At 38.3% G+C, this 19,785-nt stretch overlaps 1 protein-coding gene across 2 annotated transcripts in view; it reads right to left on the reverse strand.

Annotated features, from left to right (window-relative positions):
• Nucleotides 1-19,785, reverse strand: part of SYN2 (synapsin II) — a 144,826-nt gene that overhangs the window by 67,537 nt on the left and 57,504 nt on the right. The window lies entirely within an intron of this gene.

The raw sequence follows: 19,785 nt of genomic DNA on the forward strand, positions 1-19,785 counted from the left end.
AACCCCGCGCACCGCAATGAAGAGTGGCACCTGCTCACCGCAACTAGAGAAAGCCCGCACACAGTAGTGAAGACCCAACACAGCCATAAATAAATAAATTAATTAAAAAAAAAAAAAGAAGTAGGCAATTAAAGGGCCAAGGCTAATAGATAGCAAAGGCTTTCCTGGCAGGTAAAATCAGGTAACCTGAAAAGTGAATAAAGATAGGGCTTCTGGAAAGAACTGGAATATGGTCTAAAATTTAAAATTTGTTTTCCTGCAAATAATAAAAACAACAAGCGTTGCCTATAGGTGCCACAGCATATGGTTCTGTAACAAAAACTACTGTTAGACAGAAAACTCACTGTTGAGGGGGAAGAGAGAGCTGGTGAGGTATCCAGGAAAAGCTCATTTATTTGCCAAGTTATTTAAAATTTATCAAATTTCTGCTATGGGCCAGAACTGTGCTAGGTTACTGGGATTACAGAAATGAATAAAACACTATCTTTTTCCTCAAGGAGTACAAAATTTGAAAGAGACAGACAAACAAGTAAAGTGAGATGGGAAGCTTGGTTCAAAATAGCTGCAAGTTCACAGAATAAGAAAGGCACAGTTCAAGGAACACTAGCTGATTTCAAATAATAGCTAGAAGGGAACGTATTTTCTTACCTGAACAAAGAAGGATACCTGGCACTTAGAAAAGAAGCTTGTTTCTTGAGGGACCAAGGAAGGGAAGAATACACAGATCCATTAAAAGGAAATAATGAGGACAGGAATGAAGGTGAGGCAGCCAGAACTGAATGCTGGGAAGAATGGGGACTGTGGAAGGCTGCACTGTCCAATAGAGCGGTTATCAGCCACATGCGGCTGCTGAGTACCTGAAATGTGGCTGGCTAGGGCAACCCGACATGTGCTGCGAGGCAAAATACACCTCCAGCTTTAAAGATTTAATATGAAAAAGAATGTTAATATCTCTTTAATGATTTGTTTTATATTGATCACATGTTGAAATGAGAATATTTTGGTCTTATTGTATTAAATAAAATACATTATTAATTTCAACTGTTTCCTTTTATTGATTTATTTTTACTGTGGTTGCTAGAAGATTTAAAATTTCACATAAGGCTCACATTTGCCATTTGTATTGTATTTCTACCGGATAGTGCTGTGTTAAACCTCTGCCATGCCCAGCGAGTAAGGTGACAGCGTATCCCTTTGACCAATATCTTTAGGAGAAAATATGGACCCCTAAACTTCCTCACACTCTAACAAAACACACTTCATATGGTGCCAACAGCATACGGGCTACTTAAAAGTCTTTCAGTGGACAAGGTCTATGAAGGAGGGAGAAAAATGAAAAAAACTGTATTTTGTGCTTAAATAATGGAGGGCTGTTTCATAGCAAGCATGTGAGACTTTCAGCAAGGTTTTTCATGTCTACACCTGTCTCCTCTACTGTAAAATTAGATAAGATCACTTTCCATCTGTGTTTGTATTTTAATTTGTGTTTTCCAAAGTTTCTCATACAGTATCTCACTTGACCCTTACTACAACCTTGAGATTTAGACAGGGTAAAGATCATTCTCTCCACTTTATAGTTGAGTAAACTAAGGCACAAAAAGGTTCACTTGCTCATGCACATAAAACTGAGCCTTTGAACTTGGGTCTTCTAACTGTAAGGTCACGGCTCCCTCTACTACTTTATGCTACCTCTCACTGCACAAACTTCACTTGTCTGACACTTGCTGCTCCTGCTATCTACTTAGCTCTTCCTATATATGTCCCATCTCCTTAACCAGATTAAGTTCTTTGAATGCAATATCCATGCCATATTCATCTCTGAAGCTACCATATCATCTAATACGCATCAGCAGTAGGAACTCAGAATTAAGACTAAGTAAAATGTGGCACAAAGGGCCATGATAGGAAGATCTGGGAATCCCTATTTTCCAACTCACTCCAGGGAGGCTGACTCCTGCCTCTGGGAAAGATGCCACTGACTTCTGGACAGGAAGTTCTATCATTTTACAGAAGGACAAAAGGCAGAAAACATAGATAAATAGGAGAGGACTTAAAGCTGGACAACTCTAACTACAACCTCAAGGCAGAATTTTTAGCAAGTTATATTACAGCTTCTGGCACTAGCCACTCATACCATCCAGAGTGCTGTTGATTCCAGTTCCCAGTGTTATTTGGGAGGGTGGGCTGGGATACAGTCTCTGTCTTCCAGGGCCTTTATAAACAATGAATGATGAGATCTTATAGGAGCCAGCACTGAATAGTACAAAATCCAGAGCAGTGTATCTTTAGAAATTTTCAGCAATTCTTTGTAGATTTTGAGACCAGATTTAAACAAAATAGGATATTCCTTTTCCTAAAGCTTGTACCTTGGTAAGACATAATTTAGAGACTAAATCCATCTTTCTCAACACTGAATCCAAAGCACCTAGCAAAATTGTCACTCAAAAAACATATGCTGAATGACTCAGTAGTCATTACTGAAAGAATCTGCTTTGTAGTTTTCTCTACAAATAAAAACTGGGTCCAGTGACGCTGTATTTGGAAGTTTGTGAGCAAGGAGAAATCACGGTGATGGTACATGTTAAGTGAGTCCTTTTACACATCCATGAAGGTGGGGAAAGGGGCATGTGGTTGTAACTAACTGCACTGATTTCATGTAACTCCCATGTGATATATTTATTCTATAGAAAATTCTTGGGTGACATTGAAACTGCAACGACTTTTGCATCCCCTTGAGGTTAAACTCCAATCAAGAATGCCCTAGACTCTGGAGTTTACAGTAACATTTCTAATCAACAAGAGGGAGCCCGTTCTAAAATGTCAGGAACTCCTCTGAGAATCTTTACTGCGGAGGACAGCTGTTATTTAATGCCTCCTTCCCTCTTTCTCCACAAAAGCTGTAAAGCTCACTCTGGATCGTAAGGTCCCACAAGATCTAGAAAAGGGTTAGAAGGATGGTAAGTACTAAAGTCAAACCTAAGGTAGTGGATATCCTGGCCATGAAGAGAACATGGCTCTCTAGCAACAATTCCTTTGCCACCAGATCACCAAACCAATCACCAAACCAGGGTCAGGCCACAGCCACTATTCTTTCAAGTCATCTTTCTCTCCCTCTGCTTTCCCAGATACCGTTTCCCTTTTTCCTCTCCTAACTGTGTCCCCACTCTCTTCCCCTCTTCTCCTAACCTTTCTCTGACCACACTCCCCCTTTCCATGCTGGCAATTGGAAACACAACATCCTCACAAAAATCCCTAGTTTCAAGCCCAGAAATCTGATTAAGGAGGAGTTTTTCATTTACTTTTCCTAGTAGTTCAGGAAGATCCGCAATATTTGCTGTCTGGGGGCTACGGGTTCATTATTGCTGGTCTTTGATTTACAGTCACCTCTCCAAAAACTGATGACATCATTTCTATCATTAACCCTCTGATTCCGACTCAATAACTCACTTAGGGTCATTTAGACACTCCTGTCTCAGAAATTTGTAGCTAAAAGGACAGGCAGTCCTCTCAAAGTGAAGTAACAATCTCAATTCAATCAATTCTTTAAACATATCTATTTTATGCTTGTCGATATTGTACTAGGAGATGAGCATATACAGATGAGCAAGTCCAGACCCTCCTCTGATGAAGCCAACAATTACTCAATTAATCAAAAGCTCACAGAATGCTTAGTATGTACTATTTACTATATTATGTGCCAGGGAAAAAAAGAGTGGTATCCTGGGGAGCAAAATAATATTCCCCAAACATAACCTCTCACCTTAATGTAAAACTAGGGAGGCAAACATCGAAGACTCTCAAGCCAGAAGCCCTCAGGATTAAAGCTCCCATGTAAACTGGAACTTCAGGTGCTTTTGCACATCTTTCCCCAGGAACTGGTTAAGAAGGATCATAGACCAGGTTATTAAAAATGCAGAATTAAAGAGGTCTTTAACACGGGGGATTCCTGAACCCTGGAAGGTTTCATCTGACATATGGCACAAAAATTCATATTTTTCATAGCTGATTTTCTTGGAGTGCTTTTTGTAGGTAAAGGAGAAAAAGTCTAAGGATATGAAGTTTGAGACTGTTCCTAGGCTGCCACTGAAAATTCACTATAGGCTTTCTTCCCTCACAAGTTGGTTTTACTTGGAAGGCTGGGTTCTAAAGGAGGTAGCTGTCCATACAGCAGGATTTAAAGGGTGAGATATGCCCTTGCTTTCTGAAACTTCACCACACATTCCTTCAGGTCCCAAAGAGCAGCGGTCCAATAAACTGTAATCAGGCACTCCTGGATGCAAATTCTGGCTCTGCCATGTATCAGTTGTTTGACCTTGTACCAGTTATTTACCTGAGTCTAATCTAGAACACAAGTCTTCTGCCTACTAATCGACAGTTCTTTCTGCAAAAATGACTTTGCTCGGATAAAAATTAGAAATTTCCTTGGAATGGTAAAGTGAGATCTTTTCAGGGCAATTAGACTTTCCTCCAAGAGAAATAAATTCAATAATTAGGGATAAAATTGGAGACTGAAGGGCAAGTTTCTTTTTGTTTGTTTGTTTGTTTCACAGCTTTATTGTGTAGCTTACATTTTTTTAATAACTATATATTTTTTTGAATTTTATTTTATTTATTTTTTATACAACAGGTTCTCATTAGTTATCCACTTTATACATATTAGTATATACATGTCAATCCCAATCTCCCAATTCATGCCACCCCTCCCCCACCCCCTGCCACTTTCCCCCCTTGGTGCCCATACGTTTGTTCCCTACATCTGTGTCTCTATTTCTGCCCTGCAAACCAGTTGCTCCGTATCATTTTTCTGGTTTCACATATATGCGTTAATATACAATATTTGTTTTTATTTCCTTTACTCTAGGAGATGGATCAAATAAGATCTTGCTGTTATTTATGTCAAAGAGTGTTCTTCTTATGCTTTCTTCTAAGAGTTTTATACTGTCTGGTCTTATATTTAGTTCTCGAATCCATTTTGAGTTTATTTTTGTGTATGGTGTTAGGGAGTGTTCTAATTTCATTCTTTTACATGGAGCTGTCCAGTTTTCCCAGCACCACTTACTGAAGAGGCTGTCTTTTCTCCATTGTATATCCTTGCCTCCTTTGTCATAGATTAGCTGACCATAGGTGCGTGGGTTTATCTCTGGGCTTTCTATCTTGTTCCATTGATCTATATTTCTATTTTTGTGCCAGTACCATATTGTCTTCATTACTGTAGCTTTGTCGTATAGCCTGAAGTCAGGGAGTCTGATTCCTCCAGCTCCGTTTTTTTCCCTCAAGACTGCTTTGGCTATTCGGGATCTTTTGTGTCTCCATACAAATTTTAAGATTTTTTGTTCTAGTTCTGTAAAAAATGCCATGGGTAATTTGACTGGGATTGCATTGAATCTGCAGATTGCTTTGGGTAGTACAGTCATTTTCACAATTTGATTCTGCCAATCCAAGAACATGGTATATCTCTCCATCTGTTTATGTCGTCTTTGATTTCTTTCATCAATGTCTTAAAGTTTTCTGAGTATAGGTCTTTTACCTCCTTAGGTAGGTTTATTTCTAGGTATTTTATTCTTTTTGCTGCAATGGTGAATGGGATTGTTTCCTTAGTTTCTCTTTCTGATCTTTTGTTGTTAGTGTATAGGAATGCAAGAGATTTCTGTGCATTAATTCTGTATTCTGCAACTTTACCAAATTCATTGATTAGCTCTAGTAGTTTTCTGGTGGCATCTTTAGGATTCTCTATGTATAGTATCATGTCATCTGCAAACAGTGACAGTTTTACTACTTCTTTTCCAATTTGTATTCCTTTTATTTCTTTTTCTTCTCTGATTGCCGTGGCTAGGACTTCCAAAACTATGTTGAATAATAGTGGCGAGAGTGGACATCCTTGTCTTATTCCTGACCTTGGAGGAAATATTTTCAGTTTTTCACCACAGAGAATGATGTTTGCTGTGCGTTTCTCATATATGGTCTTTATTATGTTGAGGTAGGTTCCTTCTATGCCCACCTTCTGGAGAGTTTTTATCATAAACAGGTGTTGCATTATGTCAAAACCATATGATCATCTATTGAGATGATCATATGGTTTTTATTCTTCAATTTGTTAATATGGTGTATCACATTGATTGATTTGCATATATTGAAGAATCCTTGCATCCCTGGGATAAGGCCCACTTGAATATGGTATATGTTACTTTTAATGTGTTGTTGGATTTTGTTTGCTCGTATTTTGTTGAGGATTTTTGCATCTATATTCATCACTGATACTGGTCTGTAATTTTCTTTTTTTGTGGTATCTTTGTCTGCTTTTGGTGTCAGGGTGATAGCAGCCTCGTATAATGAGTTTGGGAGTGTTCCTTCCTCTGCAATTTGTTGGAAGAGTTTGAGAAGGATGGGTGTTAGCTCTTCTCTAAATGTTTGATAGAATTCACCTGTGAAGCCATCTGGTCCTGGACTTTTGTTTGTTGGAAGATTTTTATCCATTTTTGGGGCATACAGTTGCTTGTAGTAGTCTCTTATGATGCTTTGAATTTCTATGGTGTCCATTGTAACTTCTCCTTTTTCAGTTCTAATTTTATTGCTATGAGTCCTCTCCCTCTTTTTCTTGATGAGTCTGGCTAAAGGTTTATCAATTTTGTTTATCTTCTCAAAGAACCAGCTTTTAGTTTTACTGATCTTTGCTATTGTTTTCTTTGTTTTTATTTCATTTATTTCTGCTCTGATCTTTATGATTTCTTTCCTTCTGCTAACTTTGGGTTTTGTTTATTCTTCTTTCTCTAGTTCCTTTAGGTGTAAGGTTAGATGGTTTATTTGAGATTTTTCTTGTTTCTTAAGGTAGGCTTGTATTGCTATAAACTTCCTGCTTAGAACCGCTTCTGCTGCATCCCATAGGTTTTGGATCGTCGTGTTTTTCTTGTAATTTGTCTCTAGGTATTTTTTGATTTCCTCTTTGATTTCTTCAGTGATCTCTTGGTTATTTAATAGCATATTGTTTAGCTTCCATATGTTTGCGTTTTTTACATTTTTTCCCTATAATTGATTTCTAATCTCATAGAGTTGTAGTCGGAAAAGATGCTTGATATGACTTCAATTTTCTTAAATTTACTGAGGCTTGATTTGTGACCCAAGTTGTGATCTATCCTGCAGAATGTTCTGTGTGCACTTGAGAAGAAAGTGTAATCTGCTGTTTTTGGATGGAATGTCCTACAAATATCAATTATAACTATCTGGTCTAGGGCTTCCCTAGTGGCACAGTGGTTGAGAGTCCGCCTAACAACGCAGGGGACACGGGTTTGTGCCCCGGTCCGGGAAGATCCTGCATGCAACGGAGCAGCTAGGCCCGTGAGCCTTGGCCGCTGAGCCTGCGCGTCCAGAGCCTGTGCTCTGCAATGGGACAGGCCACAACAGTGAGAGGCCCGCGTACCTCAAAAAACAAAAAAACAAAAAAACGATCTACTCTGTTGTGTCATTTAAAGCTTGTGTTTCCTTATTAATTTTCTGTCTGGATGTTCTGTCCATTGGTGTAAGTGAGGTGTTAAAGTCCCCCAGTATTATTGTGTTACTGTCGATTTCCTCTTTTATAGCTGTTAGCAGCTGCCTTTGTATTGAGGTGCTCCTATGTTGGGTGCATATAATTTATAATTGTTATATCTTCTTCTTGGATTGATCCCTTGATCATTATGCAGTGTCTCTCCTTGTCTCTTGCAACATTCTTTATTTTCAAGTCTATTTTATCTGATATGAGTATTGCTACTCCGGCTTTCTTTTGATTTCCATTTGCATGGAATATCTTTTTCCATCCCCTCACTTTCAGTCTGTATGTGTCCCTAGGTCTGAAGCGGGTCACTTGTAAACAGCATATATATGGGTCTTGTTTTTGTGTCCATTCAGTGAGCCTGTATCTTTTGGTTGGAGCATTTAATCCATTCACATTGAAGGTAATTATCAATATGTATGTTCCTATTACCATTTTCTTAATTGTTATGGATTTGTTTTTGTAGGTTCTTTTCTTCTCTTGTGTTTCCCACTTAGAGAAGTTCCTTTAGCATTTGTTGTAGAGCTGGTTTGGTGGTGCTGAATTCTCTTAGCTTTTGCTTGTCTGTAAGGCTTTTGATTTCTCCGCCAAATCTGAATGAGATCCTTGCCAGGTAGAGTAATCTTGGTTGTAGGTTCTTCCCTTTCATCACTTTAAATATATCGTGCCACTGCCTTCTGGCTTGTACAGTTTCTGCTGAGAGATCAGCTGATAACCTTATGGGAGTTCCCTTGTATGTTATTTGTTGTTTTTCCCTTGTTGCTTTCAATAATTTTTCTTTGTCTTTCAGTTTTGTCAATTTGATTGCTATGTGTTTGGCGTGTTTCTCCTTGGGTTTGTCCTGCCTGGGACTCTCTGTGCTTCCCGGACTTGGGTGGCTATTTCCTTTCCCATGTTAGGGAAGTTTTCAACTATAATCTCTTCAAATATTTTCTCAGGTCCTTTCTCTCTCTCTTCTCCTTCTGGGACCCCTATAATGCGAATGTTGTTGTGTTTAATGTTGTCCCAGAGGTCTGTTAGGCTGTCTTCATTTCTTTTCATCTTTTTTTTTAATTCTGTTCCACGGCACTGAATTCCACCATCCTGTCTTCCAGGTCACTTATCCGTTCTTCTGCCTCAGTTATTCTGCTATTGATTCCTTCTACTGTATTTTTCATTTCAGTTATTGTATTGTTTATCTATGCTTGTTTGTTCTTTAATTGTTCTAGGTGCTTGTTATTTAATTCTTCTAGGTCTTTGTTAATCATTTCTTGCAACTTCTCGATCTTTGCCTCCATATTTTTCTGAGGTCCTGGATCATCTCCACTATCACTATTCTGAATTCTTTTTCTGGAAGGTTGCCTATCTCCACTTCATTTAGTTGTTTTTCTGGGGTTTTATCTTGTTCCTTCATCTGGTACAAAGTCCTCTGCCTTTTCATTTTGTTTATCTTTTTGTGAATGTGGTTTTCCTTCCACAGGCTGCAGAATTGTAGTTCTTGCTTCTGCTGTCTGCCCTCTGGAAGGGCAAGTTTCTTGGGGGCATATGTAGAGGAGAGACTCTGGGTGACAACATAGAAGGAGTCACAGGCTGACACAGGAGTTAGGGTTAATAGAAAGTTGTTTTGCTAGCTTGGAGCCTGGTGAGTGAATTCCTGCTACATTCATCTTATCTTTCATTATCCTTTATCTCATTATGTCCATCTTATGAAGCTGAAGAGAAGGTGGGTAGGAGAGGGGGCTCAAAGAGGAACTAATAGATTTCCAAACGTGGTTTCCTTCCCTCCCTAAACTTTTTATTATGAAGAATTTCAAACATACAGCAAAATTGAGAGTTGAAAGAATTTTACAGAGAACTTACCACCTAGACTCTACCATTAACATTATATAGTACTTGCTTTATGACATATCTGCCTAGCTGTCTATATCTCTGCCTATCCATTAACCCATTTTATTTTTTTGATCAGTGTCAAAGTAAATTCAAACATCGGTACACTTCCTCCTAAATACTTCAGCATGCATATCATTAACTAAGTTTAATACTTGATTCTTTTCTTTCTTTTGTTATAAAGTTTACACACAATGAAATGCCTAAGTATTAAGTGCATTTGCTGAGTTTTTATAAGAACACACGCTTCTGTATCCCAAACCCCTATAAACACATAGAATATTACTGTCACATCAGAAAACCTCTTCATACCCTCTTCCTGTCCCAACACTCCTGGAGGCTATCAGTGATATGATTTTTTCCATAATAGATTAGTTTTTCTCTTCTAGAACTTCATATAAATGAAATAAGATAGTAAGCCTTCTTTTTACTCAGCATAATCTTTTAAAGATTATTCGTGTTGCTCTATGCACCAATAATGTTTTCTTTTTTGTTGCTGAGTAATATTTCAGTATATGAATATAAGAGTTTGTTTGTTTAGTCTCCTTAAATGCGATGTTTCCAGTTTGGAGCTTTATGAATAAAGATGCTATGAACATTCTTGTATGAGTCTTTTTTGTGAACATACATTTTTTGTTTTACTGCATACTGACCCTAACCACAGAATTGTCAAGGTCATAAGAAAGGCCTCTCAAGTTCATAAGAAAACTACTGTGTCCCAAAAGTTCTAACGACTACAGGAAAAATATGAAGGAATTAGAGTTCAATCAAAAGAGTGTTGGATCTCTAGGGAGAAGACCTCAGCTCTAATTAAGTTTATGTGAGCCTTCAATAAACCATTAAACTTGCCAGAGAGCCTCAGTGTCCTTATCTGTAAAATGAGATATCATTTGAGCCACCTTATTATTAAAAGAATAATGAACTACCTTGTTATTAAAAGAAAAATGAGCCACTTTGTTACTAAAAGAATAAAATTAGATGTAAAAGCACTTTGCAAATTTTTTTGTAAAAACGAAAGAAATATGTTACACTGTTTCTCACACTGGGATAATGTATACTCCCAGTGAAGTGAAATCATATAATGCAGTGGGTAATATATTTTAAAAAGTAGGGAGGGAAGTAATTCACAGATGATATGATCTTATATTTAAGAAACTCTAAAGAATCCACCAAAAAATTAAACATAATAAATGAATTCAGCAAAATCAAATGATATAAGATAAACATGCAAGATCAGTTGTATTTCTATACACTAGCAATGAACAATCTGAAAAGGAAATTAAGGGAAGTCCATTTATAAAGCCATCAAGAAAAATAAAATACTTAGGAATAAATTTAACCAAGGAGGTGCATGACTTGTACCTCTGAAAACTACAAAACATTGCTAAAAGAAATTAAAGATGACCTAAATAAATGGAAAGACATAATATTAAGATGGTGATACTCTCCTAAGTGTTCTACAGATTCAACACAATCCCTACTGAAAACCTAATGGCCTTTTGTCAGAAATGCAAAAGCTGATCCAAATAGTCATATGGAATTTCAAGGTACCACAAATAGCTAAAACAATATTGCAAAAGAAGAACAAAATTGGAGGACTCACACTCCAACTTACTACAAAGCCACAGTAATCAAGATAGTGTGGTACTGACATAAGGACAGACATACATATCATGCAGTAAAATGGAGAGTCCAGAAATAAACCCAAATATTTATGGCTAATTAATTTTAGACAATGGTGCCAAGACTAGTCAATGGGGGAAAGAATAGCCTTTTCAATAAATGGTGCTGAGACAGCTGGATATCCACATGCAAAAGAGTAAAGTTGGACCCTTACCTCACACCGTATACAAAATTAACTCAAAATGGATCATAGCCTTAAGTGTAAGATATAAAACTATAAAACTGTTAAAAGAAAACATAGGGATAAATATTCATGACATTGGATTAGGTAAAATATTTTTAGATATGTACCAAAAGCACAAGTAACCAAAGAAAAAATAAATTTGACTTCATGAAGAACTTTTGTGCATCAAAGGACACCATCAAGGAAATGAAAAGACAACCCACGGAATGAAAGAGAATATTTGCAAACATATACCTGCTAAGGGTCTAGTACCAGATTATACAAAGAACTTTTACAACAAAACAGCAGAAAGACAACCCATTCTTTTAAATGGGCAAAGGACTTGAATAGACATTTCTCCAAAGAACATGTATACATGGCCAACAAGCATATGAAAAGATGTTCGACGTCATTAGAGGAATGCAAATCAAAACCACAATGAGCTATTTCTTCATACCCACTAGGATGGCTGTAACAAAAAAAGACAGACAATAACAAGTGTTGGCAAGCATGTAGAGAAATGGAAACTCTCATATATTGCTGATGGGAAGGTAAAATGGTGCTGCCACTTTGGAAAACAGTTTGGCAGTTCCTCGCAAAATTAAACATAGAGTTACCATACGACTCAGTAATTCCACTCCTTGGTATACACCCAAAAGAACTGAAAACAGGTGTTCAAACAAATCTTTTACATGAATGTTCATAGCAACACTACTTCCCATAGGAAGAAGATGGAAACAGTTCCAAAGTTCATCAACCAATGAATGAATAAACAAAATGTGGTATACCCATACAGTGGAATATTATTCAGCCATTAAAAGGAATGAAGTACTGATACATACTACAACACAAATGAACCTTGAAAACATGCTAAGTGAAAGAAATCAGACACAAAAGACCACACTGGAGGATTTCATTTATATTAAATATACAGAATAAGCAAACCCATAGAAACAGAAAGCAGATTAATGGTTGTCAGGGTGAGGAAATGGGGAAATGGAAAGCAAATGCTCAGTGGGTACAGGGTTTCCTTTTGGGGTGGTCAAAATGTTCTGGAGTTAGATGGTGGCGATGATTGCACAACATTGTGAATGTCAAGGATTGTCCAATTCTTCAACAGGGAACAGTGGTCAATATCCTCAGAGATGAATGGCTCAATGCAGTGAACTGATGGGTAAAGAGTTCCAGATTTCCCTTCCTTAAAAAAAAAAAAAGCCCACTAAATAGGACCATTTGGTAGGCTGGTAGACTGGACAATATATTGACACCAAAAGCAAATTCAAAGCTTTTGAGTCAGAATTCCCATTTAAGATAAAGAAGAGGAAGATCTAAAAAGGAAGACGGCCTAAAAGATGAAAACCACTTTCTCTGAGCTATTCTACAGGACTGATTAGGAATTGCCAGTTCTTTAAAAGTTCATTTAGGGTTGTCTAAGGACCTGAAGGGGATCTGTATGGGACGATGATAATAACAACAATGGCAACTAACATTGATTGAGCATCATCATAATGTACCAGGTACTATGCTAAGTATATACACACCACAACTTATTAGGTAAGTGTTATAAATATTGCCATTTTAAAAAGGAAAAAAACAGAAGTTTCATCAAATTAACCTGCCTTAGCTTACTCAGCTAGTAAATGATAGGAGCCAGGATACAAATTCATACCTGAATTTCTCCCAGGCTTGAGTCCTTAATCTATATACTCTGTGGCCTCTTACAGAAAGCCCAGATAGGCAGAGTTCCCTCCTCTCATCCTACATTTACCTCAAACCCTTGAGGGGAGTTATCTGTAGAGTTGGGTCTTATTCTCTTCCCTACAGAGAAAAGAGCTGGTAACAGGGAAAAAAATCAAGAAGTTTGGTAGTGGGGAAGGAAGGAAAGGAGAGATGAAAAGAGAACTAACTGACCACTTAGCAAATGTCAGGTACTTATGTATTTCCTTTTACCAATACGTTAAAGCAAAAATATCTTTACTGGTTTTCTGATACCCCATAATTATCATAAAAAGTTCAAATAAAAAAGAGAAAGTAAAAAAAGTTCTCAATCTCATTTCCCAAAGGCAAACTCGAATTGGTGTGATGAACATAATACAACATAACATAATAAACACTTGTACTTTGACTTATGTAATCTTCATAAGCCTGAAGATAGGTAGCAGGTCTTCATTTTAGAGATCAGATAAGAAGCCTAGAGAGATTAACTACCTTATCCAAGATGGCACAGCTCAAAAACAGGAAGTGTGGTGACTTCAAAGTTCAGGTCCTTTTCACTGCTGTGCCTCTGACAGCTGTATCTTCTGTGCCTGTTTCCTGCCTTACACCTCTCCAAGTCCCCAGACCTCCAATCGCGTTTCAATACTGCCTCCACTCTATTCCACTTCCTATAAAATACTCCCTTAATTTCTGATAATGAAACTTTCTGACAAGACAAAGCAAGGATGAAAAATCTTCAACATGTATAAGAAATAGGTATTTAGGGATGGAATTACAGGCTACAAGCAGGAGCAACCTGCAAACCTCATTGAGTGTTTATGGCTTTTTTCAATTGAACAGCCCAATATGAGGAATAGGTATTTGAGTTTTCTCCATATAATCTCTCTCTCCCCCACTTTCCATCTATTTCCTCCCTTTTTCTCTTTTAAGTAGATGGTCCGGAAAAGCTCTGGGAGAATTGGCTCTTAAATGGATTGTATCTTAAAAAACACCCAATCAAACAAACTAAAACTAAAAAAAAAAAAAACCACTAATGTATGAAGAATGCAAGTCCCCTCTTGTAACATGCATTCCTATTCTGCAGATGTTAGAAAAGAAGATGGCTGGAGCCTGATAACTTAGTAAGAGTTTTTACTCCTGATGGGAGAAGGGAAGATAAGAAGCCTTTACTTAAAACAGGGACTCTGCACACAAGAAGAATGGAACTAGAGTTGAAAAGAGCGATTTTGTGACATTCTTTAAAAAAAAAAACAAAACTCCAGTATATTCTTTAAGTCAAAGCACTCTTCTCACTCCCACCCCCAAACTGAAGCCCAGTCAATGTTAAAGTTATGGTCATCTTTAGCAAAAAAGGTCTTATGGCTCACAGTTGCTAGGTGAGCCTATCAGTTTGCTAAGAACTGCATTATAGTAAGAGAAGCACAGAAGTGGGAGACAAGACATCTGAATAGTTTTCATCCAAGCTTTGCCACCAACTAACTGTCCTAGGTAAGTCTCTTCAACCCTCCAGAGCCTCAGATTCTCCAGCTTGGATGTGGTAGTTCAACCAAATGACGTCTAACGCTACTTGAAATGAAAATACTCTATAATGTTCTTTAGAGTTGGTCTTAGTTTCTTAGATTATAAAAAACCAGCCTTTCCCAAGCTGTTTTCTATGAAATTTATTGGGTGTTCAGTGGCAGGACTTCTGTAGTCAAATGATTTTAGGAAATGTTGGGTTAACATCCATCCTGCACTGAAAAGTCAGAGAGGATGAATATGTCATATTGTTCCTCCTTACACGGTATTCTTTGAAATACAGTATTGTATTCCAGAAGTCTCCACATGAGTCATCTCAAATAGCAATGACCTCTCTGGATGACCATTAGCAACTGAGCTAAGCAGAAAATTACATTACCCAGTCTGATTACAGTGACATCATTACACAGACAAGCTCTCTGACGGGATAAGTATCCACTAATCTATTTTTTGAACAGATTATCAATAAGGGCCGAGCAAATGTCATTAAATTGCAACAATAATACCCATCACTCAAAACTACAGGTTAAAAAGCTACTCAAGCAGGAAGGAAAACATTAACATTAGATAGTCCCAGGGTAACAGACTTTCAATTCCAAAGATAAACTTGTCTTGGAACCTACTGTTGGCATCCGTCTGGATGCCAGGAGGAAATGGTTAATCCCTCTGATACCTAACTTCAAGTATTTCTTTCTTTACTTGGAATATTTCTGCTGGGTATCTGGAAACAAAATGTATAAAGCACAGGGCTTCCCTGGTGGCGCAGTGGTTAAGGATCTGACTGCCAGTGCAGTGGACACGGGTTCGAGCCCTGGTCCAGGAAGATCCTACATGCCGCGGAGCAACTAAGCTGGGGTGCCACAACTACTGAGCCTGCGCTCTAGAGCCCGTGAGCCACAACTACTGAACCCTGCGTGCTTAGAGCCCGTGCTCTGCAACAAGAGAAGCCACCACAATGAGAAGCCTGTGCACTGCAATGAAGAGTAGCCCCCGCTCGCCAAAACTAGAGAAAGCCTGCCTGCAGCAATGAAGACCCAAGGCAGCCAAAATAAATTAATTAATTTAAAAAAAAAGGATAAGGCACAGAGTTATGTGAAATAGTATGTTTGAAAAATATAGAAGATTATTTATGTGAAAAAGCAGTTTGCAAAATTTTGCTTTTAAAGCAGCAATTAAAAAATAACTAGGGGGGCTTCCCTGGTGGCGCAGTGGTTGAGAGTCCGCCTGCCGATGCAGGGGACACGGGTTCGTGCCCCGGTCCGGGAAGATCCCACATGCCGTGGAGCGGCTGGGCCCGTGAGCCATGGCCGCTGAGCCTGCGCGTCCGGAGCCTGTGCTCCGCAACAGGAGAGGCCACAACAGTGAGAGGCCCGCGTACTGCAAAAAAAAACCAAAAAACTAGGAGACTCTGTCTGTACTCTATCATTTTATTAAAACTACAAAAAAACTACAAACTGAACTACACATGATTTTAGAAAAATATACCATGCTACATAATAATCAGAATACTGTTCACAGCCCTGAATTATAGTTATTCATTCTTTCATTAATTCATCTAAATATTTGCCAAAACTATAGTATAAATCATATGCTATGTCAGACACTAGGTATTTAAATTAAACATGAATAAGATTATAAATCTCATATATAACCTCTAACATTAATTTTTAGTCACTGATGATGTAAATATCAGTATTTACTAATCGTTGTTATGTGCAAGGACTCCTAAGAGTCCTCAAGACTCTTAGGACCTAGTAAATGAGATAAAACATACATACAAATGCGGTAGGCATAATTCTAAGATGGTCCCATTCCCGCCATAATCCCCAGGATTGTTGAATATGATGGATTTTATTCCCATGAACAGCTGACTTTAACAGAGGGAGTTTATTTAGGTGGGACTAACCTAATCACACGAGCTCTTTAAAAGCAGTTTTCTCCAGCTGGTGGGAGTAGAAGTCAGAGGTTTGAAGCACAATTAAGATTTGATGTGCCACTGCTGGGTAGAAGACTGAGAAGGCCACATGTGAAGGAATTCAACTGGACACTAGGACTTGAGAGTGGCCCCCGGCTGACAGCTAGCAAGGAAACAGGGATCGCTCAGTCCTATAACTGCAAGGAAATGAATTCTGCCAACAAGAGTGAGACTGGAAGCAGATTTCTCTAGACGAGAACTCAGCCCAGCCGACATCTTGATTTTGACTTTATAATACTCCATGCAGAGAATCTAGCTACCCTGTCAGACTACTGACCTACAGAACTGTGACCTAATAAATGGATGTTGTTACGCAGCAACAGAAAACTAACACAACAAACTATTATCATAGGAATTGTATGAGTTCAGCGTGTCTGCTAAGGTGGCAAGGTAGGTCTGAAATAACACATAGCTTCCCTTCAAGCCAGGCTAGAAAAGTTTCCCTGTACTATAACAGAGTCCATGTGTTCTCCAAAAATCTTGAGAGAAAATTTTCAAGTGTCGCTATATGAATTCTACAGCTAAAGGACTTTGAAAATATCATGGACTGTTTCATTCGAAGCTTCTGATGCTTTCCTTCTTCATGGAGCACCAGATTTGCCTTAGACAAGGCTCTTTTCTGATAAGTCAGGTTTTCTTTCCTCTCCTGGGCTACCTAGGACCAAACCCCCTGGAAAGTGTGGATCTTCTTTCTCCCTCTTTCCCTTCTATTTACTCATTCAAACTCTTGCTAGATGACCACTTCATGCCAAACACTGTCCATAGATAAAAGACTGCAGTGACTCAGAGGAGGCGGGGGTTACTTCTGGCTATAACGGGGTGGGGTATAGTATATTGGAAAGGCCAAAAATTACTTTACCAGGCTTTTGCATACGCAAAGCTGAAATTCAGGAGTCAAGAATGCTCAAAGAAGGGCTCTGCCCCAGAATTCCAAAATCTCTATTCCTCTCATTCTAGTGACTGGATGCAAAGCCCTTGCCTAACACTGCAGCTGCTGCATGAGCTGGCATTCTCCTAATTTAAACCTGATGAACAGATGAAATCAGGTTGCTCATACAATTCAATTTTGTTGTCAAAGACACAAGCAGTTCCCTCTCAATTCATGGCAGGGCTTGAAAATTTAAAATATAGATGAATTTCACAGAGATGATCAAGGCTTCAGAAACAGTGATTACATGTATTGTGCTCACTTAGTGCTAGCAATGCTCAAAATAAATCAAAGATTTAGAAGGAAAATCTTTTGAAGCCAATCTTATCTATAATACACTTATCTGTACCACCAATCTCTTCCTCCTTAGTTATTTTAAGTTTTGTTTTGTTTTGAAAAGTGTTTCATACGTGCTTAAGAAGGATGTATAGTTGACCCTGGAAGCATGTGGGGGGTTACGGGCACCAATCCTTCCACTCCCCAGCTCAGTGGAAACTGCGAATAACACGGTCAGCCCTCCTAACCGAATCCGAGGTTCCACATCTGAGGATTCAACCATCCACGGTAGTATTTGTGTAGTAGTGTAGTAAGTATTTATCGAAAAAAATCTGTGTCTATGTGGACCTGCACAGTTCAAACATCTGGCTGCCTTCTTTTCAGTCATCTTTGCTGGGTTATCCTCTACTTACCTTTAAATGTTGAAGTTGTTTAGAATTTAGGTCATCTAATTCTGCTCTCTCTCTTCCACCTAAGGGCTTCAGTTATCACATGTATGCTAGTAACTCCCAGATTCTATACTGTATCTTTGTCTCAGATCTCTCCTCTGAGCTCTAGAATTGCATATTCAATTGCCTATTCAAGATCTCGTCATTAAACTCAATATTCCCCTTCCACAATTGTTTTTCTTCCAGTGTGCCAGATTCTCTGTAAATTATATCATTATCTTCTCAGTAGTTCAAGATAGATACCTGGGAGTCATACTTCATTTTCTTCTCTCCCTGTGTACCACAACTAGTCCAGTAGGAAGTCCTGTTCATTCTACCTTCAAATATGTCTCCTTTATAGACTGTCTACAGGCCATACATCCAAAGGCTCTTTATCTACATTACCTTTCTCCTTGAAGTTCACAAATACCCAGTACGGTAGGTATCATCCTCATCTTGAAACTGAAGCTCAGAAAGGTTAAGTAACTTACTCTGATAACACAAAAAGTGAATGGCAGAGAATAGTGATTTAATACTAAATGCTCTGACTCCACACTACCTCTGACTCCTACTACTCAACCTCTCTGAGGCCAAGTCTCTTCAGGAGTAAAATGGACCTAATATTTCCAATCTTTAGGCTAATATAAAAATTTTTAAATAAACTATAAGGTACATATACCTAGCACTAGGCATCAATTCAATAAATGTTAAGTTCCTTTACAGTCTTTTACTCCTTCCTCTATACTTTTTTCCCCCCTGGGGCCAATTCAGCAATGTTAGGATTACAGAGATGAATAAAGATTGCTCCTGATTTCAAGAAGCAAATAATTTAAGGAGACAAAATGAACACGAATAAAACAATGAGATAATAATATAAGACAGTAGATAACAAATCATTACATGGCATTGCAGAGGCTTCCTATAAAATTTCAGAGAAAGGAGAAAGGGCAGCTGGGGGAAGGGAACGGGAGTGGGCTTTTGGAAAGGTCTATTAGAACAGTTAGGATATATAGTAAGGGTATCAGCAAAGAGGGGCAGGACACTCAGGAAAAAAAGATACTGATGTGGAAGTGAGAACAATATGCTCAGGGTCAATGATGAGAGCAAATGGATTTCAGCTAAAGGTACTTATTTTTCCCCACATCGAAGTATTTTTACTACTAAGTTTCTTTGAAACGATTAAAGTTCCCAATGGAACAAAGGAAAATTTGAGCCTATTATTAAGACCAAATGTCCTGGCAGGCAGAGCCATCATTAATCTATCTACCCGCCTTCCTAGGGAATAGGAACAAGCCCTAGACTCTAGCCCACATGAGATAAAAATAACTCACATGCTGGGGTATGCTCTGAGAATAAAATCACACTGTCAAAATGGGTCTAATGAAGTCAATAACCTTTTCATAGCTTTCATCTCTCAATTGACACCAACAAACATCACCATTCCTATGTTCAAAGTATCCTTGGATAAAACCCCACAAAGACCACCAATACTAATATACCCACTACATCTGGGGCTTGGATTAAGAAGTTTTAATTCTCCAGAGCCTGTTTAATAAACCAATTTGGCTTCTATGACAATGAAATGTGATACATAACTTGTTCTGCCATTCAGCAGAGCTTCTGGACAATGGCATCATAGAATATTGGAGCTGGAAAGAAACTTAAAGATTACTTTGGTCTTACTTTACTAATGAAGACACAGAGGCC

The sequence above is a fragment of the Neophocaena asiaeorientalis genome, unplaced genomic scaffold, assembly GCF_003031525.2.
Source record: "Neophocaena asiaeorientalis asiaeorientalis breed wild unplaced genomic scaffold, Neophocaena_asiaeorientalis_V1.1 scaffold75, whole genome shotgun sequence".
NCBI classification, from domain to species: Eukaryota; Metazoa; Chordata; class Mammalia; order Artiodactyla; family Phocoenidae; genus Neophocaena; species Neophocaena asiaeorientalis.